Raw genomic sequence first — 27,149 nt, forward strand, 5'->3', positions numbered from 1 at the left:
AGGGGGGCTGGAGGGGAGGGCTTTTGAAACATTCAGCTCTGCACCTTGGAAACAAATGTTCAGGATGTTGTATATTAAGCTGAAAAAGGAAAACCCCAGTGATTCAGCTGAATAGCGGTGTACACAATTTCTCTGTGTGCAGAAATCAGGTCCTACTAACTATGCCAAAGCTGCAATAGATGTTTGAAGGGTTCTTTTTAAAATACCTAACATGCAAGAGAGACATTGAGAAAAATCATACTAAGAAGTATGTCTTAAAATAGAAAGAAGTAGAGAGAAGAAAATGGCGTATGCAAATAGTCACCACATGATTTTCTGATCAGTGTTTCATGTACTGCAATGTAATTCCAGCAGTTATAAGGCGATTTTGTATACTAGAGAGCACTCTTTGCTGTGTTCTGCTGACCTCACATTGGCTGTGCTCAAGTTCTTATGTTCTGTGTTTGTTTTCGCAATGTTATCAGATCTTTAGCTGGCCAAGAAAAACATACATAAATTTATGAAGTAATTCTACACTGTATTTCGAAGTTAGGTATAAAATAGTATTGAGCCAGCTTATTATAAGTCACAGCATAATTATTGCATGTTTGCAGTCAGATATGTGCACCAACATGTAAGTGAATATGTGTAACCAACACATTAAAAGCCTCATCCTTGGGCCAAGAAGGAAAGTGTGTCATAGGAAGATTGTGCTTCACACTTAAATGACAGAAATAATAGCAACTGAACATGGACCACAACATGAATCAAATATAAATTGCATTACAAAATACAAGAGACTGTCTAAATGAGGGATTTGAATATTCACATGTAGAATGGATGTTGGTCATAGTAGTACAATTACATCTGGAGCACCAGGTACATATATAACTAGAAAATAAATTTATTGCTTAACTTGGATGCAGGGTGGTTACAACTGCCAAATAATGTGGTGGAAAGCATGATAGGGATTGGACAGGCAATAAAGGCCTAAGCTCAACAGGGCTACTCAAGGCATTGCAACAGTACAGAAATTGGCTAACAATAAAATACAGAATAAAAGCACAAACTTAATTGGAATGGAACATAAAAATAATAAAAATGATTATTTTTATGTAAAAAAAATTATCATCCAAAGAGAGGTCTAGCTTGCAGTAGGTATCACTTCCACGCTCACTGTTATACTTCTGCCGTGAAGAACTTGGGAAACGCTTGTAGGTCTCTCTGACCTTAACATATTTTAATTCTAAGAAGTTTGTTGTTGTTGTTGCTACTGCAGTGATGGTACTGCAATTATGACTAAGGTGCACTGTTTCTATTTGCCTTCATAGAGTTGTGCAAAGAATGATTAATTTGTGGATTCTTTTTTCGTTTTCATCAAATCTAACTGGTTCTTACAGCTTGTTTCTCAAATTACAGCCTGAGCTTGATTTTAGAATGTATGAGGGCTAATAAGCTGAAGCTTTATCCACAGATGGTTGCTAGCAGTATGGCAGTGGGGGAGAGAGGCTTCATGTGCTGATAGATAAGGTTACACTGCCCCAGGAGCCTGTCCATAAACTGAGGTCCCTTCTTGGCTATGCTTTACTGTATGAGGCTCGGGCAAGAGCACTAGCGTAGGTTATCTTCTTTCACTCTGGCTGGAAAACCTATTGTAGCCTCTCCTCTTTGTGGAGATGGGGCCCAGCTTTTTCACAATACAGTATTCCCAGTCAGTCAGTCCAAATTCAGAATGTGAGATAAGCAGGGTAGAGACAGATGAGCTGGCAGGTAACTCTGCAGAGTCAAGGTTAACAAGCAAGATTAGTCAGGTAGCAATTGAGAACCAAACCATTTTGGGCACAGGGTGGGGGGAAACACTGCAGAACAAGGGGTGGTGGAGAGTGCATTCTCAGACCCAGTGAGACCGTTCCACATCAAATGGACAGGGCGATTATGCGATGTCAGTCATTCCCAATATCCAGCTCAAAGGCAGAGTGAACCATCCTGAGGGTGGAGTTGAAAAAAGGAAAGAGGCCATTCTAGTTTGGAATCAACTCTTAACATGGGCAAAAACTACTCCCACACATCAGAGGGATCCTTACTCCAATTTATGCAACTTGTTCTCAGCTTATAGAAAATGCCCTGTAACACAACAAAACCTATTAAGCTTCAATAGTGGGCTGTATTTCAGCTTTTCATTTTGAGCTGCTGGAAATAGGAGAGGAGGAGAAATGTGCTCATGATGCTCTTGTACAGCTATCTGGTCCATCATACTAACTATCCATTTAATTACCCAAATGTGTTCTCCATGACACTACCCTGAGAAAGGTTTGGCTAGGGCAGAATTTAACAGCTCACATCCTGACAAGGATGAATCAAAGGAAATATTCCATGCATTGGCTGCCTGTCTGCTTTTGGACCAGATTCAGGGTGTTAATTTTTTACTTTTAAAGGCATGGATCTGGCAAACCATGGGGCATTTCATCTGCTTTGTCATCCACTCCATTCAATGAGATTTAATGGGGAATCTGCTTTATACTCCTGCACTGGCCTAAATAAAATTTCCCTGTAGTTTCAGTGTAAATTGTTAGACTGTTGTTGCTGAGACTACTATCCAGGAATGTCATTCTGTACTATTCCTCTTATGACCAATAATTCAAAGATTGCATGTTACTGAATTTATATTTTATAGGGTTTTAAAATCTCCTTAACTTTTCTTTTGATCAAGGTTGTATTTTATAAGTTTTAACTAGGGGACCTGCAAGAAAATGTTGCTGTGTATTTCCTTCCTTTGCAGGAGAGCTTAAGCTCAAGGTTCCTTTCGGCCAGTGATCTGGCCATGCCTTCCTCCAGGATATTACGAGGACTCTTCAAAAAGTTCACACTTTTAAAAACTCTATTTATTAAGAATTTCAAAAACAAATTACATCACTTTTCTACATAGTCACCCTCCTTTGCAATGCATTTTTCCCAGTGTCATACCAACTTTTTAATGCCATTAGCAAAATATATATATTTATAATACATAAAATATAAAAGTGCAGAAACTTTTTGAAGACCCGTCGTATAAGCCATAAGGACCTCAAGCAGGACATTCTGCTTCTCTGTCCACAGGTTGTTTTTATTTTTCTTCTGACAACATTCAGCAGCAACAGACAATGCACAATTCACACTGGGCTCAGTTTTTTGTCAGGGGATGTCATTATTTTTATCTGTATTTTATTAGTATTGTATTTTTAATTGTTGTAATTAGGGTTTTTTTATTGTGGTTTTTATCTTATTATTGCGAGCTGCCAAGAGGTGTTATGGCACAATTGGTGGCATACGAATGTTTTAAATAATAATAAATAATGTTGACAATTTAGGATTTTTTTATTTTTCCTTTTGCAAAACCCTGAGTCTCCCTTGAGCATGCTAATAAACAGCCCCATTTTAGCTCTAGTAATGTTGGCACTCATCACCTAAGTTTGCTAGTAGAGGGAGCTATATATAACATACTGCTAAAGCTGTAGTAGTTGGCTGCTTTCCATTCATTGTAGAAACTAGATGTGTTCAGCTCATTGAATAACTAATCTCTCTATCTGGTATCAATGAATTTTGTATCAAATCTATTTAATACATAGATTTCTTTTCATGCACCTTTTCACTAGAACTATGGATCTTAGAATCCAAAAATATTTTGCAATTTTATTTATTTTTATTTATTTATTAAAACATTTCTATGACGCCCCATTCGCCGAAGCCGAACATGAAGTAAAATACAAAAATAACAATATAAAAATAACAATATAAAATAAAATATAAAATATAAAATAAGTCGCCCTGGCCAGATAAAGTAAGCAAATACTGTTAACAATTAAAATGACGCTTAAATAAAAAGGTCTTTGCCTGGTGCCGAAAAACAAATAACAACGGCGCCAGGTGGACCTCTCTGGGGAGCGCATTCCATAGATTGGGCGCCACCGCAGAGAAAGCCCTCCTCCGAGTACCTACCCTCCTAATTTCTTTCACAGAGGGTTCCTGGAGAAGGGCCTCCGATCTCAAGGGGCGGCTGGGCATATACGGATGTAAGCGCTCTTTCAGGTAACCAGGACCCAAGCCGTTTAGGGCTTTATAGGTCATCACCAACACCTTGAATTGGGCCCGAACTTCAATGGGAAGCCAGTGAAGCTGACGGAGGACTGGAGTCATGTGGACATAACGCCCAGTCCCCGTCAGCAGCCTGGCAGCTCTATTGCAACCAGGGAACACATATATTGGAAAAACTTGTGTACCTCTCAGATATGAAGGCAATATTACATTGTAAACAGCCCTCAAAGTTAAGGATAACCAGAAATAAAACAAAATGCTATTATTTTATTAATATCTTTAATTATTTAGCTATTCATACTCTTCTGTGTTAGTCTCTGAGAATCTAAACAAACAGAGAAACATTTCTGTAATACTTCCTGCTGGGTGGAATTATTTTTATTATTAAATAAATTTATTCATGAAATATAATAGAAAATATAAAATAAATCAGTATTAAAAGTATTTGACATTAATATCCTTACACATATGTTCAATAAATTCTTGGGTTATACAATATATACATTTTTATTTTTACCTATTACAGTATACATAATGTACATATTTGTATGAATGAACAATTTTATGCCAGTTCTGGTGATACATCAGTGTTACATCGGTAGAACAGATTCCTACATATATTCAGTAGAGACAAGGAGAAAAAAATGCATAATGAGAAATTACAGAAATAGAAGAAAAACAACTAGATCTGTTTCCGCAGCATTCACAGAAATACTGACACTGCTTAGCAATCAATAACTGTGGTGAGGCTACTGATGAATTTACAATGGGAAAGGCCTTGTAGGCAAGGTATACACCTTGCCTACAAATGCAAATACCTGGAAAAAGAAACAAACAGTAAAATTCAGGAAAACACATTTTTCCAGGAAAAAACTAGGTTTCTTCTGGGGGGTTTTTTTGGGAGGGGGATTTGGGGAAATATTTCTCTGTATTTTTCCATTCCTCTCAAAATTTTTCTGTTCCCCTGCCTCAGGTCCTCTATGCATCACCACATACGATATGAAGGTTAGCCCCATAATACTTCCACTCAACTACCAGGCATCCAGGAAGAGATTCAGATCCCTTTATGCCACTCACAACTACTATTATGTAAAGATTACTTACTATTACTTACTTACTATTCTATAAGACACAGAAGCCTGCTTGTAGCAAACAGGTCCACAGCTACATGGAAAAACAGCCAGGAATCATCCTGGTTGCTGCTATTGGTCATGGCAGGACCTCCCTCCTGGTCTGCACAGAATCATAACATTCCTTAAACAGACAACTGGCTTTCCCCCTCCTTTCCAAGCAAGTGATGTCCAAGCCTTTTACTTTATAGACCACCCTCCAGCCTTTAGAAAAACTGAGTTGCTTCTGAAGTTCTTCTGGAAGTAAATATTTTTAGTTCTGCACAGCTGCGTTGGCACTGGCAGTTTAAATGACTATAAAACTCCAGCAGTGCATGCTCAGTTAACTGAAGATTTTTCTTTTAACTGTTTTAATCCCTGGAAGGCATCATTAACTTTATCAGTAAGCCAATGGGCAGAAATGAATGGATAGCAGTAAAAAAAAAAAGGTGGGGGGGGGCAACAAGCATGATAAGACAGACTGTGGTTCTGATCATGTTGAGGCTAGTTCTATCACTTCTCTTTTTGATACTGACATCTCATCCTAAGGATATGTAGTCTGCCCTGACAAAGAATGAGATATGTGAAATCCCAGAAAAAGAAATAAAACAGTAAGTTTTCTGTTTTTCTTTTGAAGTCTTGCTTCCCCCCCATCCCCAATGAAAAACTGTTTTTAAAAATCAGCTCAGGAATGTTTTCTTTCGGAATGACAAAAAAATGTTCGATGAGGTTTTTATATATTTATTGCCTAACATCTTTTCTAAAAATGATATAATAGATGCTTCTGTAAGACAATGTACACTATTGGATCATTACAATACTTGTGCACTGAGGAGAAGAAAGTATTAGGTTGTAGACAGAGTCTGCAACTGTTAAATGCAAAAACAAGATGCATTATGTTGTACCCTGCCCTGAGAGCTTTATGGCTAATGGAGCAGGTTAGAGATTAAATAAATAAATAAATTCTGCCTTCAGAGGAACAGCCATTGTCACATGAGAAGGAAGAAGGTTTCAGTTTCTTCTTTGCTTGTAGGTTTCCTGTGTTAGAATTGTTGATAGATATGTCTTCTTAACTAGGCCTCAAATCACTGTGAGGGAAAAAAAATTACAAAAAGGAGCTGAAAGCACACTTTTTTTTGAAAGGGAAGGGTTTAAATATATCAGAATTCAGAAAACTATGTTAGTTTGCCTTAATAATCCTTATGAAAATTTAGTTCCCACTAATCTGATGCTTTTTTGAACCGACTCTCCCTTAATAGCTTAGAGTTCACTGGGAAAATATTCAGGTAGTTCCCTGCCCAAGAATGAGTCCCATTCCTGAGAATGTCCTTAAGCCAAATTTGTATGTAGGTCAGATCACATGACAAAACAAATGTTAGTATATGTATATATATGTTACCTTTCTATGCATGTAAAACACTTAAGAAACACTTCCATATTCACTAAAACATCTTAGATACAATACAGCATTGTAATAATGAAAAAATACAGTAATAAAGTAACTACAGGTACTGAAGAGAAAATGTGTGTGTATGTATAAGTCTGCAGTATTGTAAAAAACAAATTAAAACATTCTTAAAACAGTTTAAAACATTATTGAGGTATCATTAAGCCTAGCATTAAGTGGTGATGATGATGATGGACCTGGTGCTGGAGAATCAAGGTTTGATTGTGCTGCTGGAGATTGCGGGGGGGGGGGGGGTTACCACTGGAATCACTTTCTTGAAGTAGGCATCAAGGGTTGTTTGACAGCCATTTTCTTTTTCTCATCATAAATGGCCTTGTAGCAGGCCTGGTTAAAGGGCAAATGCTAAAGAAAAAACCAAAGGGGGACTATGCACCCTGAAACACACTGGCTTGGGTATGCTCAAACCAATGCTGCAGAATGAAAGGCCATGACTACTGTAATCTCTAACGAACTACACAGCCACTGAGGACATGTTGCATAGTTCCCTAGAGATATTCACAGCTTTTCTCTAGAGATATTCATATAGGGTTTATGGCAGTCAGCACATTTGTAAGTATGGGTTGTTCACAACCCAGATATTCATAACTGGGGACTCCTTGGACTTTTGCACCTTGTAGAAAGCATCCTGCAAATATTAAACATCTTTCACAGATTAAAGAGGAACCAAGATACTGATGAAAGTGCAACTAGCTTTTCTCATCATGCTTATTCTCAACTCCTCTTTCTGCTCCTTCATCATCAAGTTTCCTGATCAGCAACATTTCAAGTGAACAAATTTGCAAACAAGTGCATCCCCCTCCCCACTCCCAAAACAAAGAAGCAGAGGAAGTCAGAAGAGGCCTCCCTGGCCATCTAGTCTGATCCCCAGCTCAAGCCGGCTCTACTCATGACATGCCTACTATGTGCATGTAGCTTCATTTGAAGAAAGAATAGAATTGAAGATCAGGTGAAAAATGATCAAGTTCTTGCAAGAGCAATTTAATTTTATAGAATCCCATTGTCAATAATGTAAAAGCTTCCTGTCAGTATGCATTTTCAGTTACAAAAACGATCCTCTTTTTGCCAGCAGACATTATCTGAGCAAGTCTCCTTTGGAGTTCAAATATGAACACATAAATGGAATCTGTGCAACAAGAAATCAATGAACCACTGTGTCTTATAATACTTTTAGATGGATGGACAAATATTGGGGGAGAAGGAATCATAAACTGTGTGATTACATCTTGTTCAGACTGGTTTTGCTTTTATGGAAACATTAAAAGAGGAAACAACACACTAACCACAGAGCATATCAGTTATAAAGTATGTGAAGTCCTACACAAAACTAGGCATAGGATTTGCTTTGCTGACTGACAATACAAGTAATAGGAAAACAATATGGGAGATCATAATGAGTAAGTATCCACATATTACTGCAAGCAGTTGTGTACATCATGGGCTAAATTTGCTTCTCAATAATATCATGAAGTCAAACATCCTTCAAAAGATCTATATACAAGCAAAAAGGTTAATATAATAATACTATAATAATAGTATACTAATACTGTACTATAACAGTATACTATATTATACTATAGTATAATACTGATACTATAATAATACTAATAATAATTACTGCTACTACTAATAATACTCATACATTGCCTACTGTTTTCAAGATGAAAAAGTAAAATGAAAAATACAAAAAATACATGGTGATCTCCTTTGAAAACTAAACAAAGCAGCTCTTCAGGAAACAGTAAAAGATGAGGATTCTCCCCAGAAGGAGCAGTGTATTTGAGAAGGATGTCTTCTGGGTTCAGCTGCAAAACTCCTCAAAGATTCTACACCCAGTTTCTTCAGCAATCACTGCATCTGAATCAGACAGTGCATTTTTGTCAGAAACTCCTTACCAAATGGCCAAGATAAAAATAACTGACTTTGAGAATCTAAGGGTGCCATTCAACGTGACTGTCTGTAAGCCTCCAAACTCAGAAAAGTATCGGCATCCAGTCAAGGGAGGAACACTCTTCCTGCCTTCCAAACAACGCAAGCAGCAGAAATCTTTTCCCCATATCATGAGGAGAAGGGGCTGAGGCACTGTTTCTGAGGTTAGAGCTGGGACACCACCCACTATAGCCACAGGGCTGCACCCTTATTTCTACTTGTAAATACAGAATTAAAGTGAAAGATTTAATTAAGAAAGAAACATGTACTAGAAAAATCTTAGATTCATGATCCACAGCCAGAAATTTAAGTGATGACACCACTGCTGCTGCATTTGACTGGGTTACAAAAGACTGCATACTTTGGGCTTGATATTGCAAGAGGACTTTCAAATGTTGCAGAATACAGAACTTCGGGGATTTGGTCCAGGACTATAGTCCGGGATTCTGCCAAATGTATCCTGCATTATGGTGGATTCTACACAGCCTCTGACTCCTCTTGCTTCCTGATGACTTCAGAGTCATCTGTGTTGTGCCACAAGTGAAAGAAACTGGTCAATGTTTGGAAATACCCACATCAATATAGGCAAATCCTCAGTTTTCAGAAGTCTGTGATAACTACGACGAAGAAAAAGTTGAATCAGAAGGAAAAACAGAAACCAAAACAGATAGAAATAGCTCAGAAAGTGAGACTGATTAAATTTATTGTGGTTTCATTGAGTCTTGGTTGAACTCCTCTTGATTTTTCTTCTCAATTCTTTTTAAGGTAATGGGTGCTTTATTGTCTGCTTGACACTGAGAAACAGAAGACTAGAGCAGAAAGAATTTTCATTGTTTTAATAATATTGTTGGTTGCCTGTTTTTATTGCTTTTTATCTGCTCCTGACAAACTTAAAAGCAAAGAGGTTTTTTTATAGTTCAGGTGTTCATTACAATTCAGGACACAGACATAAGTAAGTGAAATAAGTTAATATTTAAAAGTAAATTGAGTTTATAATTATTTTCAGAATAGGCTGTACTTTCAATATGCTAAATGTTATAATTGTATGCCAATCCAGGTTATATTTAATACATTTTATGCTCCTAAAGTAACAAAGTGACTTTTAATCTGTAAACAGTACTAATATTGCATATTTCCTTAAAAAAGAAATATAAACAATTTCCATGTCATCAAAATTTCCAGAAATGTTTCATCTCTACAAAGAATCATAGGAAAGTCAAGCAAGATATGTCAGTTTGTCTGTGTCACCACTTACCATGCCAGAGTAGTCAGGTTGAGGCAATGGCAGTAAGAGAAAAGCCCAATTTCTTAAAGCACATTCACTAACAGAACACTACAAAGTTTGATAGGATGAAAAGTCAGCTAAAACACTTTGAAGATTAGGGTGCGTTAGTCAGTCATTGTATCATGCAGTCACTCCAGAAACTAATTATAGTTTGCTTTAATCAATGAACTGGAAAACTAATGATCGCTTATCAAAGGAGGTATGTAATCCTGGTAAGCTATTCTAGCATATATATATATACTTGCCACAAGAATAATTATTTCATGAACAAGAGACAGAATAGTTATTACAAGAACAAACAAGTGGAGACCTGCAACAAAATTCTGCAGGGTATCCATGGTTCCTAACTTGCATGTTTATTCAGGGCTGCAGCCAACCCAGAACTGGCTCTTTGTAGTGAGATTTAGAACCTCCCTTTCCTTGCTGCACTATGTAAACTATAGGGAATCCAAGCTGGAGTCTGGGAGCATGTTATCAGGCTGAGAAGGTTTCTAGAGAGTCAGAAGGAAAGACCTTTCCCTTTACTTTCTCTGGAAACTTACCCAGAGAGTACAGATAAGAGTGCAGGGTTTTTTTCTTAACCTTACAGCACACATTCCTACGAGCCTCCAGGATTCTTAACTGTAAAACAAGGTGGGAAACTACTTTAAAATGTGAGGCTGCAGTGAACACCATCACTGGTCTCTCCACAGGCCAGGTGAAATCCCTGCTTTTCTCTGTGCTGAGGGATGCAATGAACAATGTGCCTCTCTCAGCAAGAAGAAGAGATCAGGCCAGCAAGGTGAAGAGCTGCTCTTCCAGGTTCAGCTGGGTTGTGCACCTTTTGTCATCCCAGATGGGGGGTGTCAAGAGGCACATGAAGGAAATCTCAGTGGTTTTTCTCAGTCCTGGCTAAGACCCTGGCTTTCCTCAGCAATGGAAGTGTGGATCAAGATTAGCCTTTCAACATTTATGCATGTGTGATCACAGGTCCAGGGGGAAAAAGTCAATCTTGTTTAAATACATTTTTATACAGGGAAAAAGTCCTACAACTCTTACCATTTCTCCACCTACCAAACTGGCTGGGGAATGTGGGGACTTGTAGGACTTTTTTCCGTCTAATTTTTCCTAGGACTGTACACATAACCTTGTGTTTATGACATTACAAGCCCTCAGCTTTTTAATCTGCATAATAGATTTGCCACTTTTTATTTTCATTGAGTATGAGTCTGCTGTGCCTTTACAGCTGCACAACAGGCAGAATTTCAGCAGACAGTGAGATAATAAATCACTTGACCTAAATATTCAAACACACCACATATATGCTCTCATCTCAGTAATCCTTAGTAAAATAGACAAATATTGTTAATCATTCACCAGAAGGTGCTCACCCTTAGATCACATGCACACTTATTTTTCTCTCAACCCTTCTCACATGCACACAACTTCATCTCCCAAAGAAGAAACTCTTTCAAGCCCCATTCCCATCTCTGCACACAGTTTCAGCAATAATCTCAACAAGTTTCAGAGGTGCTTTCTCTCAAGTAAGCATGCACTGTCTTCCAAGGTAATGTGAGCCTGCATCCAACAGCCTGATCTTAGGCAGAGCTAAGCACAATGATGCAACTAGGCAATTTCAGAGCCAATCCTCTAGTAAGTTGTGTGAATTACTTTAGTTATGAAGCATACAAAGCACTTTTTTCCCTCCCCCTTCACTGCCATTCCATATTTTACAACTGCTTCTTCACTCTTGATATGTTACAGCTCAAAACAAACAAACACCTCAAAATATGCTGACAACATGCAGTTTCATGTTAATTAAATTGCATTTGCTTCTGCTATCTTTATGAGAACATATTTACTTGAAGATCTGTGTCTTAGGTAAATTTGTTGTGGAAAAGTTTTTTTTTCCTTCCAGCAAAAGTAATGCAATCAATATTGCTAACCACATAGATGCCTGACTGGCTATCTCAAGTATAAAATGACTTTAAATCATAATTACAAAGGATGTGTTGGAAAGCAGCATTAGCCCTGGTGGGCAACAGCATACCCCACTGTTGATGCTTGGGCCAGTTTTCTGCTTTCCTCATCACTTGCCCTTCACTGACTGGGTTTACACAGCACAACAAACAATGGTGACTTGTCATGTTGTTTGAACCCAGCAACATGATTTATTAAGCACGCTGGTTGGGTTCAGGCAACACAACAGGGCACCCTGGGCTTAAAAGCGATCTAGCTTATGGTCTTATGTGATCACTCGGGGCTGAAGGGCGTTGGCCTTGGGCCCCCAAACCCACTCCAAGCTGGTTAGCGGAGTTAAATGCACCCTTATCACTGGCTGGGACCGGGCTGCTCAACTCACCCTTCTCCATCCCGGATCCGGCCTATCACTCCAAGGGCTCGATCCCCACGCAGGCTACGCCTCCACCTCGCCCCGTACAGCCTCCTCCCATGCAAGCCTGCCCCGATCGGTCCTTTCCCCGCGGGCGCCGCCGTCCTTCGCCAGCCGCGCAGCGAGCCAAAGCGGTAGCGACGGCGCCGCAGCTCGGCGGATCGCCGGAGTCATCCCTCGCCGCCTCAGCTCGCCCCTCTGCCTCGACGGCCGCCCGGGAGGCCCGCCCCGCGCCTGCCCGCCCGCCCAATCGCGGCGGCGAGGGGGCGGCCGCGGCGCGCCGAGCGAGCGATGTGGGCCGGGCCTCGCCGCTACCCCTGCCGTCGTTACCGCCGCCATGATGCTTGTTTGCTTTCAATGAGTGTGAGAAGGAGGCGGAGGAGGAAAAGGAGGAGGCGGCGAAGGAGGAGGCGGGGGGAGCCAGCTCTCCCGTCCGGCCCGCGGCAGGAAACAAAGAGCCAGGCAGGCAGCGCAGAGACGGGGATGCTGCAGCTACAGGTACGGCGGGGGGGGAGGTGGCCGCGGCCGAGGCGCTGGGGTGCCCTTCGCCTCTCCTCTCCTCTCCCCTGCGCTCGGTCGCCGCGGCGGGTGGCTGTGTCGGGCGAGGGCGGGGGTCGTGGCCCGAGGAGAGCAGCTGTCGGGCGGGAGGGGGCACAGAAGGGGAGGGGGTCGGGGTCGAGGCGGCTCGGCGGGAAGGCTCGGGGAGCGGGCGCGATTCTGGTGCGAGGCCGGGAATGAAGCGGCTTCGAGGTCGGGTGGGATGGGGGAGGGGGAGGAGGAGGAGGAGGAGGAAAGCGATGGCTGACTTTCCGGGGGCGGGGGGAATATATTGTGGGTCGGGATGTCCAGGGTGGCGGAGGAGCGGTCGGGAGGGCGGCAGGAGGTGTCGCTACGTTAAAAGGGAGGGGGCGCAGATATTTGTACGCTGGGAAACGGGGGCAGCAGCTGGTAAGAGGCTGACGGGCAGAGGAGGGGGCTGTGTTCAAGTCCTGGGGCGGGGGGAGCAGTGTTACTATTATAGTAATAAGGCGAGCGGGGCGAGAACGCGAACATTAGTACTCCAGAGTAAGAGAGGTGATATACTTCGAGGCGGTGGGCGGACCAGGGGGTATTGCAGAACGATGGAGAAAAATATCGGGCCCAGTCCTTCCTGGGGTATATGAAATGCAATAGTGGGGATACTGGGTGAAGGGGTGTGTGTGGGAGAGGGAGGAGTTATAGGGATTGATGACTACTAAAACTACGGGCAAGCAAACTGTGTTTGTGTACAACAGCTTGAGCGGGGGCCCTATTGCTGTGAGGCATTGTCGAGGGAGGGTGGCGTGTTGTTGTTGCTTTTGTTTTTAAATTTTTCATTGGTGCCTGCATGTTGTGGTGCTGGCGGCGGCTTGTGCGTTTGGAGCCCGTATAAAGGCATGAGGGGTTCTCTTCCAGGGAACCAAAGCTGCATACAGGAGATTGGCAGGCATGATCGGGAGTCCCTAGAAAGTTTTGGGGTCTGGGAAAGAGGATGGATGTTTTGCAGTTGAAGGTGTGGGTGAGTGAGCCTTCCTGGAAGCTATGGGAAGGTTCTGGAGGAAGTGACGTTCTAAGTGCTTGTTGACAAGAACTGGGACGAGGGGGGGAGAGGGTTGTTCGGCGTGTGAGTGTGAGGGGGAGAAGACCTTCTTGGCTTGATGCGTCCATATGCTGCAAACTTGCATGCTTACTCTGATGAGGAGTACATAACTACGAGTATCTCTAAATGCTTTGTATAAGCTATGAGAAAATGACAGGAGTAGAAGAAACAAGTTAACGCTGAGGACTTGAATACTTCTGGTCTGATCTAGTAAGAAATTAGCAAAAAGGAAGGGAATTCTGCCCCCTCCACACACACACACACACACACACACCCCCATGATCACTTCCTGAAAGAAAACTTAGTTTAAACTCAAAAACCTAACTCTGAGAAAAGTCATGCTTTAGACATATAAACCTGATGCTTGGAAACAAAATCTGTGTATCATGATAACTTCAGCTTGCTTGCTTGCACTGCTGTTGTAGCTGAAAGGCCTAACTGGCAATAAGGAGGCCACAATAGACAGCCTGTGTCTGAAATAGAAAGGAAAGAGCTTTAGCTGAAGTGATTGACAGTTATGCTGCCCAATGTAATGAGATGGGGGCAGGATTCTTGTTTATGTGCAGGTAGGTGGCTGGGCCACAGAGACTGTAGAACACACATGTAGGGGTAAACAGGAGGATTAGAATGCAAATCTCTTGGGGGCTACATACAAAAGCAAGTCTGTTCTGTGTGTTTTTTGGTATCTAATAAAGGACAGTATTAGGCTGCTGGGAAAGTTAAACTTAAGCATGCAGTTTCTTATAGTTAAGAAAAAGGGGGAGATTCTGAAGGGGAAGCAAGCAATTGTCAATTTGATTTAAAAATCTCTTTGCTACATATTATTATGAAGAGTGTGTGTGAGAATCATGGTTTTACATGATTCTCATGTTCATTTCAGTGCTATTTCCATACTGGCTGGAGGCTATACCAGACCTGTAAAAATACAGGACATAAAATATAATGATTTGTTTGGGGTAACCTGCCTTTTGTCTATTTTAACAATCTGTAAGTGAGTTGATATTTAAAGATTTATTAAAATTGTGCAAGGCAAAAGGGTACTTACTGTTTTCCAAAATCTAGAACAACATGTTAGGATTTTTTAAATTTTTATTTTAGTAAAACTTGTGTCCTTTCAGGATATTGCAACTTTATCTAAATCAGATAATGAGAATATTAATATTCCCTTGTTAATCTAAAGTGGGCAAAAGTCTTGCATTCATATGATTATGCTGAACAGCTTTCCTGCAGGGAAATTACTTGAATTATGTTCTAAACGATTAAATATTTTTGCAGTGTTTTGTAAGTTTCCAGGTTATTTTCTTTTCTGGATTTTACCGTGTTGGCAACAGAGATTTAACATGCAATAGGATTAAGGAATGCTTATGGTAATTATTTGGTATGAATGTAAAGGTTTGCAAGTGTTGACTGGTAATTGTATTGTGTCTTGCATTTCTTTTTATCCTAGAGCAGGTCCTGTAATTGGGGATTTATCAACATTTCCAGTGGGGTAATTTTACAGAATTATCCACCCTGTGTTGTCCCTGCTGGTTCGTCTGGACTCTGGAGTGTTCTGCTAGGAATGAAGCCTTCTCTGGGGGTTATTCACACTATTGCTGAAATGGAGCCATTCACACATGGATTAAAGCTTTATTCACTTTTCACCTGAATCACTTGGATCAGTTCATTTTTATAAAGGAGACTGATGTGCATCACTTTTCTGTGAACTCTTGAATACAGTCTTGATAAATTCAGGCTGTTTGTGTTTGTCTCATTGAGGAAGAACTGAAATAAATAAATGCATGGGCAGGTAATGATTTTTAGTATTTTATGTCCTTAGATGTTCATTTTTCATCCTTAGTTTAGAATTGATAGGGCATGTTATAATGGTAGAACTGTGCTGTCTCAAATAGCAATAGGAACCACAGTTCTGTCAATATAGTAATTACAGTTAGCTATATTTTTCTGGTGGAAATGCTTTTTGAAATCACACTTGGGAGACATTTGAATGAACCAATGAACAAGATAAAATTTTGTTATTTGGTTATCAAATAAGTCAAATAAGTTAAATGATGTCATAATGGTATGGCTGCCTTCTCCAATTTAATTTCCTCAGTCTATTTTAGACTGCAATTCCCTTCATCCCTGATCAGTAGCCATGCTGGTTGGGGCTGATGGGCATTATAGTGCAAACATCTGGAGGGCAGGGCATCAGTTTGTGAAAGCATTGGTTATGCTGATGTTCAGATCTTGCATATTCTGGAACAGTGTGGGATTAGGAAAACGCTGGCTTGTTCAAGCTAAAGTATGTCCAAGACAGATTCTATGAGCTCAAAATTTTACAGTGCAAATGTGTGCATAGATTGAGTCTGTGAGAATTGAACTCTTATTTGTGTGTAAAAATTGCATCCATTCTGTTAACACTAGGCATGAATAAGTATGGAGCCGGCCATTGTGATTCTCCATATGTGGAACTGAAGCTTTACAAAGTGGCTAAGATGGCTTTGGTATCTGGGATGAGTGCATAAAAAGCTAACAGGATATTTGAAGCCTTGGCCCCCTTTTCCCCTAGGCCAGCCTTGGCAGCTGACCTGAAGAAATGTTACTCCCATGGTTTTTACTCCTAGTACTGGAGGATGGATGTGTAGGGCATGTCATCCCTCATTCCTTAGGAGTAAAATGTGACTAATAAAACACCTTACAATCTAGAAATGAACTTCCTCTGCCTGCACAAGTTCCCTTGGCTTGTATGCTGAGTGTGCATGAAGCAACTTTGCCTTCTGTGTATGCAGCACAGAAGGTACATCAGGGTGATGGTGAGGTAAAGTAATCCATATGTATGCCACAAACCTGCTTCTTGCTTTCTGTGCTGGATATGCAGGAAGGGCTTTGCCTGCTACATATCTAGTGTAGAAACCAAAAAGCCTGGCAGTAAAGGCATGTATCTCTCTCCTGTACTTGGCCACCATGTTTCTATGCCAGAAATTCGGAAGACTGTCTTATGCTTCCATCATAGGAGCCAAATAAGGTGGCATTGGTATATTGTGCCATTTCTGTGCCATCAACCCATTGTATTTCTGCGTGGCATATGGATGAAGTAAAGTTCATTCTTGAACAGCTAGTCCAGAAACAAAGCAAGCTAAAGTTTGAAGCATGGAATCAAACTCTATCACTTTACTACTAGCCTATCATGTTGCTGTAGTTAGATGTGCAGGAGAGTCATAACAGGATGGTAGCGGAGGGAAGGTGTGTTTTCCCTTCTGCTGCCAGCCTTCTTAGTTTCTGTTCTGGATTTATAGGAGGGAGATCCACCTCCAGAATATCTAGAATGGAAATGTAGTGGGCTAGCAGAGGAGGGATTGAAGTGTTGCATGCTTCCTTTGGCTTGGCTTCTGCTGGGCTGAGAAAAAAGGAGCTTTCCTTCATTCTGCCCTGTGTAGTTACACAGAGAGTAACTAGAGAAAGGACTGAAAACTCCATCCCTCTTCTGGCATTCCTGCTCATTCACCTGGCTAAAATTCCTAGTTGTTTGTATGCTTATAAGCAAAAAAAAAATTATGGTGACCAGGGAAATGGTTTAATCACAAGGCTGTACTAGGCTGTCCATCTGGTCCATCTGTATAGTTGGTATCCATATAAATAACTGACCAACCTATCTTAAAAGGATATGGAACTAATGAACAGTCAGTGAAGTGTTTGAGACGTAGTGTTATATAAATGTAAACACTTCATGATCATACATTCAAAGTAAACTCAAAATTTCATCTGCAGTCATGGCAGCGTTCTAATCTCTACCTAAAATACTGTATGCAACCTACTTACTTACTTCAGACTGAGGTGCAGTACTAGACAAAGAGTACAAAAGATTGTTATTAGTGTAGCACTAAGGTACTGTTTTATGACTTCTCACATTATAATTAGGCTGTAATGTAAAACTTCTCTTTGCACATAAATTCAGTTCTTATGAATTCATGTAGTTTTTGCATGTAGCTACCTTAAAGCTAAGAAGTCAATGTGTTACAAATTAGACATGTCTATTACTTGTGCATGCATGGTTTAACGTACTATTAAATTGCATTAATTATTCCATAGAGACCTAAAAATAAATTGTCAAGTTTAGTATTGATGTCAGAGTCCTTCATTTATTTTTGAAAAAGTAGCTAACCTCTGGAAGTGTAGGTAAAACATGATTAGCGATTGCTCTTTAAAGAAAAAGTCTATAGTATGATGGGCTGTCAAAATAGAACCTCATTTCTAGAACTGTCTTATAATTTTTGTTGGAACATAACTTTTTTTATAGTTGCTTGCCACATTGTTCTGCCCATTTATAGTCAGAGTTTCTATGTCAGTTTTCCCCAAGATATGAGGAAAAAAACAAGAACCATGTTGGCTTGATGCATACTTTTTTGTTCTTAGTACATTTGCACTCAGATATACAACATAAAAAATAATGTATATACAATGTAAATAGAGGTTACATTTCCAGTGTGTTTTATGTGACTGTTTTTATGTGCATTTGCATGGCTAGGTATTCAGGATGAGGTTTAAGGCTGAATGTACACTTATCAGTGACAGAGTTGGCTCAGGCCTTGAGCATAGCAAGACATTCAGCGTGAGATTAATTTGCCACAGATAAATAGCTACATGCAAAGTTGTGGAACCAAAGCAACATTTAACCAAAGCAGTACACAAAAGATCTTGAAACATTCTATGAAAACCACTGTTACGCCTACATAAAAAGAGATCCCCCCCCGCAAAAAAAAGTGTGGGAGAAAGGAACGTCAGAATGAAATTCTGAAGTTCAGAACTTGTCCCAAACAGAATGAGTCATGATCACATAGAACTGACATCTGAGAAGTTTTGTGCATGTCGTGCACTTCTGCACACTACTGTCAAGAAGGTCTGGAAGTAGCAAGTAGGATGTAAACCCTTTGCTTTAATACGGCAGTTCTGTGCAGCAGACTGTGAAGATTAACGGCCTCTTGGAATTAGTGGGGGAAGGCTTTTCTGTGCACCACAAAGTAATTTCTCTGTTACAGTGGTCAGCTGCTAAAGTTGTTGATGCTTTTTCTTTTTAACCTTTAATCATAAGCCTATCCTGTTCATAGCGGTTAGGTCTGCAGTGTTCTAGGCCTGTCCCAGCACTATACAAGCTGCCAGTTTGAGTTTATATGTGCTGTGAGGGTGTAAGAACATGTGGACACAGCCTTGTATTTCACTGCATTTCCCCAAGCTGGGAGAAAGCAGACTAGTGGTATAGTGGCTGCCAGTCACAGATCATGTGGTGAGGCAAGCAAATAGATCAGAGTTTTCCAGCAAGAGTCTCAGGTTATCACCTTTGCACAATTGCTGTATTGAGGTGACTAGTATTGTACTGTGTGCAGTATGGCTGTAGGACCTTAGGTTTCATATGCCACACATGACAACATAACCTTTCAAGATGAGGAAGTGTTCCTTGTGTGTGATTGCAGGTTACAAAAATTGTGAGGCACTGCAAATTGAATTGACATTATAGAGATTGAGGGTATGGGCAGTCTATAAGTTTGATAAAAGAAATAATATATTAAATTATAGATATATAATAAATATACAGGGAGTTCCTAAATTATGAACATCTGAGTTAAAAACAACCCATACTTATGAACAAACTGCCCTAAAGCCTATTGATGTTAAAAAATTACTGCAGAAAATCATCATCATGCAAGGGGGGATAGGAAAAGTTTACAAAGAATCACCATAGAGAGAATGCAAAAGGGGAGAGAGGGAGGCCTTCAAAGCAGGCCCTCCTGTGCCACCCATCCAGAGAGGGAAGTTTCTCCCAGCATTTCCTTGCTGCAGAGAAGAACCACTGGTGAGTTTGAGCCAGGGGAGCTAGAAATATTTGTGATTTTTGGCCTTTCATGGGGGTCCTGCACCCCTAACTCCCACAAATGTGGCAGACTGAGTCTATGACTTAAAGACAAATTTCTGTATTCTCAAGAACAGAATTCATTTGTAACTCGGGGCTTTCCTGTATAAAGAAGCAAAGCTAAAAAGTTAATAAATCTTGTTCAGAATGCCTGCCTTAATTACCATGGAACATAATGTAGATTTTTTAGATGGCTGTTAAGGTAAATATTAGTGTAATTTAGTCAGTTCTGATTTTTATACTCTGTGTGCCTTTCAGGCATATACCTATATATAAAATACTGAAAGGTTTTTTCTTCATTGCTTGTATCATAAGCAGCTTGTAGAGGAATTGGGACGGGAAAGATTTCAGCTGATGCCATTCTATGGTGATCAGGCTGAGCCTTGCCCATATTATGCAGTGACACAGCTGTTGCATCAAAATGGGCTTCCAGTTCTGTGCATTGACGCTTCTGAATTGCAAGGCATAGCGTGGGATTCATGCCTCTTTGTACTATACTACTTTACCCAATGCTATAATAATTGAAACACTAAGGCTGTGCAAAATGATGGTATTTTGATATTGCTTATGCAGTGGTGGACAGCTTAGGGCCTTCAACTCCCATCAGCTCTAGTCAGCATAGCCAGTGTTGAGGAATGGTGGTATTTATAGATCAACACATCTAGAAGGCCACAAATTGGCCATCTTTGCATTATAGCTTGCCATTGTTTTCAGCTTGAAGGTTTTAGATTGTTTTGAGTTCACAGGAAACTCATATCCAGGACTTATTCCTTGTGTGTATTGAGAGCATTCCTGCTTTAAAAATTTATACAGCCCGACCACCCTCAGCATGAAGATTTATAGTCCATATTCCCCATGATGTCCTGTTTGAAAATGAGAACATTTCTGCTTATATAATAAAACATTTAGGTCAGGAAAATAATACATGGTGCTACATAGTAAGTGCCCTTAATAACATGCTTATTGCTCGGTATTATTTCATTTTGGTTATATGGTACAAGTTCATTATCTAAATGTAGTTTAGGAGAAAAATGCCTTTGGGCAATCTTAGATGACTGATATTGCATGAAAGGAAGAAAGCTTTGGCAGATATTAAGTGCATTTCAGTAGCAGTAGGTTGGCATTAAAAGCCACTGTGTAAAGTAGTGATGAGACTTCTTTTGGAATACTGTCCATCTTTTGCATTTACTAGAAGCATGAGTTTAAATGAATGACTGCAAAGGAAACACTTTTGGAATGATTTGTGTGGAATGTTTTATTAGCTAATAAGAAGCGGATGAAATAAAATTGCTTTCTCTAATATGCTGCAGGATGATAATGCATCATGATTGGCCCATACATGTCAGACTTGGTTGTTCTCATTTTGTTCTTTCTGCACACTCCTAGTATGTGTGTTGTCTTGGTTTCAGCTTGCAACTTAAGCTTGTGTCTGTAGAAAAACTTGTTTCCAACCATAATTTCAGTCCATCAAATTCAATATTTCCAGTTCCTTATTGAGCCTTTTTGCTGAGTTTACAACATCTGGAACTGTTTAGCTTAGAGAAAAGGTGGGTGACAGGAAACATGATAAAGGTATACACAGTTACACCGTGGGGAAAGTGTATAGGGAGATTCTCTCCCTCTCCCTCTCCCTCTCCCTCTCCCTCTCCCTCTCCGATTACCAGAACCTGAGGCCATTCCATAAAGCTGGTAGGATACTTCGGGCAGATAAAAGGAAGTTCTTCATGCAGTACATTATTAAACTATGGAATTTACTACCACAAGATGTAGCAATGACCACGAATTTGGATGGTTTTGGATTGGGCAAATTGATGGAATAGCTATTGCTGGCTATTAGCCCTAATGTGTATATGCCACTTCCAGCATTGGGGTGCTGTGACTGTAAGCACCAGTTGATGGGGTAAATCATTGGGAGGATGTTGTTGAACACATATCCTGTTTGTAGTTTTCAGAGGCAGTGTGTGAACAGAATACTGGTCTGCTCATGTATGGCTGTTGTAAGGACCAGGTAGGGTCTCAGCTTGAAAATGACATAGAACATTTCACTTCTTGGTGAAACCATTGTCTCATTTTCAGATATTTGCTTATCCCCTGCCCCAGGTTTTTTCTACTCCTTAAGCTTCTCGCCTGCATATGGACCATTTTCCTGTTCAGTCTTCCACACCTCAAACAGCCTTTCCTTTCATTGCTAAGACCCACATCTATGCTGTGGTACTTTTCTAATGCAGTCATCTCCTTGCAAATGCAATCTCAGTGTGCATTAAGTGGTTGAATTATAGAGTTCAGAACATTACACTGTACTTTAGCTCAGATTTTAAGAACTGAAAAGGAAATAGGGCATTAAAAACTTTGTATGAGACATTCAGATAGGCTTGCCATTTATATGTTGTTGCTTCTGGAACTAGTTCAGCATAAAGTTTGAGCCCTCACTTCTTGAAAATGTGGGAAGCAGTGACCTTGACTTTCAGGTACTTGAGTGTCTCTTTGCTTCTGTAAAGCAAGCTTAACTTGCTTCACCAAAATGACGAACTACTGTAAGTGCTTTAGGGGGTGACAGTAAAAATAGCAGGTGTTTCAGACTTTCTGTCTTGATAAGTTAAAACAATGCAAATAAGCTTTTAAGTCTACCAGTTTTTAGCTTATTTGCTACAATTCCTTTTCCTAAAATAGGAACGTTAGTCTAACTGGATTTTCTCTTCTTTTTCTTAATCTGTTTTGCAGCTCTCCTAGTGGTCAGCCATATGTGGCTTCCAATGTGGATTTGACTGGGAGTACTGCAAATCTGATGGCAGGGGGTGCAAAATCCACAGCAGCGTGAAATTTCCTTATTTTCCTGGCGCACTTTTACCGGTAAATATCCTGTGAATTTGGAAACCTTAATGTAGTCAACTGATAGGGAATTAGATTTCAAGGGAAAAAGTCTTGTTGGTTTCAGGTCATGCATCAAACAATTGTTCATGAATGTACAGTAGCCTCTGAGAAGCTAGGCTTGCAGATGTTAAAAAACCCCTAAAACTGATGAATATGCACATATTCAGACATTCTTCTTTTTTATTTGATTCAAATACAAGTGAAAATGTAATTATGCAAAATATACATAAAAGCATTAGTTCTGGACTAAGTATTTTAATTTACAGGCTCTCCAATGTTAGTGTCATATACAGAATGAGATCTTGTTTTTAAGGGGAGCTAGTGCATTACTTTTGTATTGTTAGGGCTTATAGAAGCAAACAGACAATAAGTGCTTTACAGTGGCACGTAGGAACCACATGCATGGAAAGTTAAATGTAGCCAAGCATTTAGTCTTTCAGTCAGCTGACTTCTGTTGTTTAGGGTTTGTGATAGCCTGCTGCTGAACAGGAAATACTGATGGGTGGGATGAGTTTTGTGATTTGAACGTAAAACTGAATATCTTGTGTGCCCATCTCTATCCTCGACATATGGAGATTTTTTTTTCATATTGTTAGTATATACTTTGGAATTTGTTAAATCATTCTTATGCCCTTAATACTGTTGGTTGTAATGTGACTGGGACTTGAGATTTGAGGTGTCTCACCTGTAGGGTTAAGCAAGATGACACCTGTAGACACCTCCAAGGGTACCGCAACAAAGCCAATCATTCCCTGCCTCTTCCCATTTGTTAAGTATAAAAACGTCAGGGCAGTTCTATCTCATCCTTTCTTGCTATTTCTATCCTACCATCCTTAGATCACTGTTTTTCCCTCACTTAGTTTCTAGCTTTGCCCCTTGCCTTGCTGTTTCCCCACTCTTCCCAACCTATAGCATTGGTGTTTCTTTCCCAGTTCCTTCCACCTCTTTAGCTTACTTCTGTCTAGCTATACCCCCATGGCAGCCATTGTGTGACTAACAGGATTTTCTGTGGAGTCATTTTGTGGGAGTGTTCACAGTAGTTTTTCAAATTTTTAAATATTTTTACAGGTCCAAAAGGTTGGAGACGCCTGTCCTGCTTAAATCTGCTAGTGAGCTCCTAAAATCTAGTGATATGTGATTTCTTCTCTTTTATTTATTTGTTCTTTTATATTCTTTATTCAGTTTTAATTGTCTTTGCTGTGCAATTGCTTTTAATTTAATTGCATTTTTTGCTGAGAAAAAAATGGAAGTTAGACCCTTTTGGATCTCCTGGACATCTTTAGCTTTCATTACCACTGTCCATGGTATTCTCCTGGGAAGACTGGGAGTTTCAGACTAGATGGGAGTTACGGACACTATTTTACAGTGGTTCTATTCCTAGTTGAATGGTCATTTCCAGACAGTGGTGCTGAAGAATTGCTGTTTTGTCCCTTGCAATTTTACTAAGAGGCTCTACGGATCTCAGTTTTGTCTGTCATGCTAGCTACTTGAATCCCGTGGGAAAGATTGTACAGTGAGGTGAGGACTGAGGTGTCATCAAAATGCTGATAATACACAGTACTGTCTGGCCTTTTCATTCAGACTCAGGTGAGTCAGTGGATGCCCTGAGTCTCTGTGTTAGCAGGGGTAATGAACGAGATAGGAGTTAAGGAACTGAAGCTCAGTCTAGACAAGATGGAAGTACTGTTGGCAGGTGGTTAGTCTGATAAGATGGCGGGTGTTCAACGTGTCCTGGAACAGCTCGCACTTCCTCTGAAGGTTCAGTTTTGTCGCTTGGACATGTTCCTGGTTCCACTGTTGCCACTGGAGGCCCAGGTGGTCTTGGTGTCCACAAGCATGTTTTTCCCTCCAGCTTAGAATGATATATACCAGCTGTGACTGCATCTGGATAGAGGTAACCTGATGGCATTTCTCCATGTTCTGGTAACTTGCTATCTAAATTGCTGCAATGTGTTGTAAGTGAGACTGCCTTTGAAGACTGCTTGGAAACTTCAGTTAATTTGAAACTGCTGCTAGGTTACTAACTGGGTCTGCTTTATAGGATCATGTGACAGTGGTGCTTTTGTCAGCTGCACTAGCTTTCAACCCATTTTCAAAGCCAATTCAAAATGTTGCTGTTGACCTTTAAAGCCCTAAACAGCTTAGATCATCTTTGGAGGCTCTCCCTCAAAGAACTCCATGCTAGGCAGGTAGCTACAAGATAAAGATTCTTTTCAGTGGTGGCACCCTGGTTGTGGAATGCTCTCTGCAAAGAGGTTCACCTGGCACCTGAGTTGTTACTTTGGCACCAGGCATTTTAGATACATACTTCTACCTTTTATGTCTGTTTTATCTATTCTTGCACTGATTTTTTGCTATTGTCTTTTATTCTCTTAAATACTGTATTGTATTTTACATTTTAATTATTTGTATTTTAGTCTTATTTAGTCTTATTGTTACCCATGCAAAGAACAATAATATATGTATTTTACTATATTATTGTTAGAATATAATAAAATGCATAACATAAATATGGAGCTGATGTGTAATGTCATGCCAGTAGCAGGAGCGGTTTTCTGGCTTGGCACTATGTGGCTGGCAACTTATCATGTTTGCTAGAAAACATTAACTCGTAATTCAGTGGTAGAGCTTATGTTTTGCATGCAGAAGATCTCAGATTTGGTCTCTGGCATCTCCAGCTAGAATTAGGAAAGACTCTTACCTGGAACCCCGGAAATCAGCTACCAGCCATTGTCAACAGTATTGGGCTAGACGGACCAGTGGTGTAACCTGGCATAATGCTGCTTCCTGTGTTCCTTTCATATGGATCTTAGACGCTAAGGGACATAATTAAGCAATGACAAACAACTAACTCTGCAGTCATAGTTTACGTAGTGTCTGGATATGGTTAAGGGCTGATCAAGTTCTTCATCTGGGTTTCCTGAATAGTACTAGCCAGTGTTGTTTCTAAATCAGACTGTAGTTTTAGAACAACATGCTGAAATGATTGCTGTGTAAGTATAGATAGGTGAATAAACAATCAATTTTTATGATATTTCACCATGGAAAAATGAAAGCATTCAAGTAAGATTATTGAGGTTCAAAAGTTCTCTGGGTGTTTCTGGGCAAGTTTTTTTTTTAAATGATACCATCACTATATTTCCTTCATGGAATTATATGGAGTCTAGTATCTTCCAGTTGTAACTTTTCCGTGATTTCCTAAATCTACTTCTTTTACTTAACAGAAAATCTATTAAGGAAGAAAATATGCTATAGCTGTACAATGCCTCCTAATAGGACTAGGAACGCTCTGTTTCTTTGCTAGTAACTTAATGATTGAAAGATAAGAGTCAATAAGTTTGCAAAAATGTTTACTCCTTGGTAGCTATTTGTATATGCAAAAGAACAACAAGTGTTAAAGGTACTTCTGTGTCAGGAAACAAGTTCTCAGACGTCTGAAGAAAATATTCTGTAATGTAAATATTCAAATCTGTATTGAAGTTGAAGAGACACTTAGAAGGATTCCTTTTTTATATATCTGAAGAAAGATAAGCAGCCCATGAGGAAGGAATGACTGGTCCCATGATGAATACTTTGTCAGTCAGAAGAATGGGGATGTGGTGTAGTAGAGAGAGTGGTGGATCCTGTTGATGGCTAACTTCCTATAACCAGATTGTGCATTCGCAATAGTTGTTGAAAACTGCCCAGTGGGCTAAAACTAGGATGTGCAACACAGTATCTGTGAGTACCAATGTTCCTGTGGGTATCTCACTTGTTGCGTGAGAGGCTTCCTGTCCCATTGGATTTTATTTTTTTTAAACTGTTTAAGCTAAAAATAAATAAATTGGAAGTTGGTCTTCTAGCACAGCAAAGTGCTCCCATCCAGTGCCATCTTTGTTTTGATAAGAGTAGTTTTGGGTTCTAGAATTCAGAAGGAACCTCTGCTTGGTACTGAGGGCCATGGTCAAGTTACTTACCTTTTTGTCTCACCATTTTTGCATTCTGGAAAATCGGTTTTGTAATAAGCGATGCCCAGAAGAGTAACCATTATGGGATTGATTTATCGAAATGAATTTTAAAAGGTCTGCCCCTCTGTATGGTCTGTTCATGGTGTGTGAAACACACTTGTATTCTTATATGTTGGAATTATGGATATCTAACCAAATGAACTTTAAATTGAGAATATGTCATCTTAATCATACTTGCTGGGTACTTTTTAATGTTATCTGAACAAAAATACAACCATCATTTTTTCCCAACATAAAAAATGGACCACCTTTCTTCCTCTTTCAAGGAACTGAAGGTGGCTTGTATAGTCCTCCTCCACTCCAATATATCCTCACAAAAAGGTGGGTTAGGCTGAGAATGAGTACCCAAAGTCAGTCAGTTTGGCACTAGAGTCCTCAGTCCAGCACGCTAACCACTACGCAACATTGGCCTTGACAGAATAAGGATAATGTTGCCCTGTTGCCAGCTACCACATAACAGTAAGTCAATTTAATAGCTATAAATGCTTAATGTTTTGGTATGTAGAGTAGGCTTAAAAGCCAAAAATGAAATCTGCATTTGGATTTCTTTAGCTCCT

The 27,149-nt window shown here is 40.0% G+C and overlaps 1 protein-coding gene and 1 long non-coding RNA gene across 4 annotated transcripts in view; one reads left to right on the forward strand and one right to left on the reverse strand.

The window, feature by feature from the left end:
- Positions 1 to 5,884: 5,884 nt before the first annotated feature.
- LOC123035892 lies at positions 5,885 to 12,391 on the reverse strand. The gene is made up of 2 exons (XR_006417053.1): positions 12,180 to 12,391; positions 5,885 to 6,247 (listed from the first exon to the last, which is right to left on the reverse strand). It is a non-coding gene; the product is annotated as an uncharacterized LOC123035892 (long non-coding RNA).
- Positions 12,392 to 12,555: 164 nt separating this feature from the next.
- The window catches only part of CNOT6 (CCR4-NOT transcription complex subunit 6), a 41,145-nt gene continuing 26,551 nt past the window's right edge, over positions 12,556 to 27,149 (forward strand). The window contains exons 1-2 of one of the 3 annotated variants that reach the window (XM_044454250.1): positions 12,556 to 12,707; positions 15,275 to 15,616. The gene's annotated coding sequence lies outside the window, so the exon portion shown is untranslated. Of the gene's footprint in view, positions 12,708 to 15,274; positions 15,617 to 21,550; positions 22,565 to 27,149 lie in introns of those variants that run through there. The other 2 variants (XM_044454249.1, XM_044454248.1) reach the window with 2 other exon arrangements.

This window comes from Varanus komodoensis, unplaced genomic scaffold (genome assembly GCF_004798865.1).
Source record: "Varanus komodoensis strain SLA01 unplaced genomic scaffold, ASM479886v1 scaffold7_3, whole genome shotgun sequence".
Taxonomy (NCBI): domain Eukaryota; kingdom Metazoa; phylum Chordata; class Lepidosauria; order Squamata; family Varanidae; genus Varanus; species Varanus komodoensis.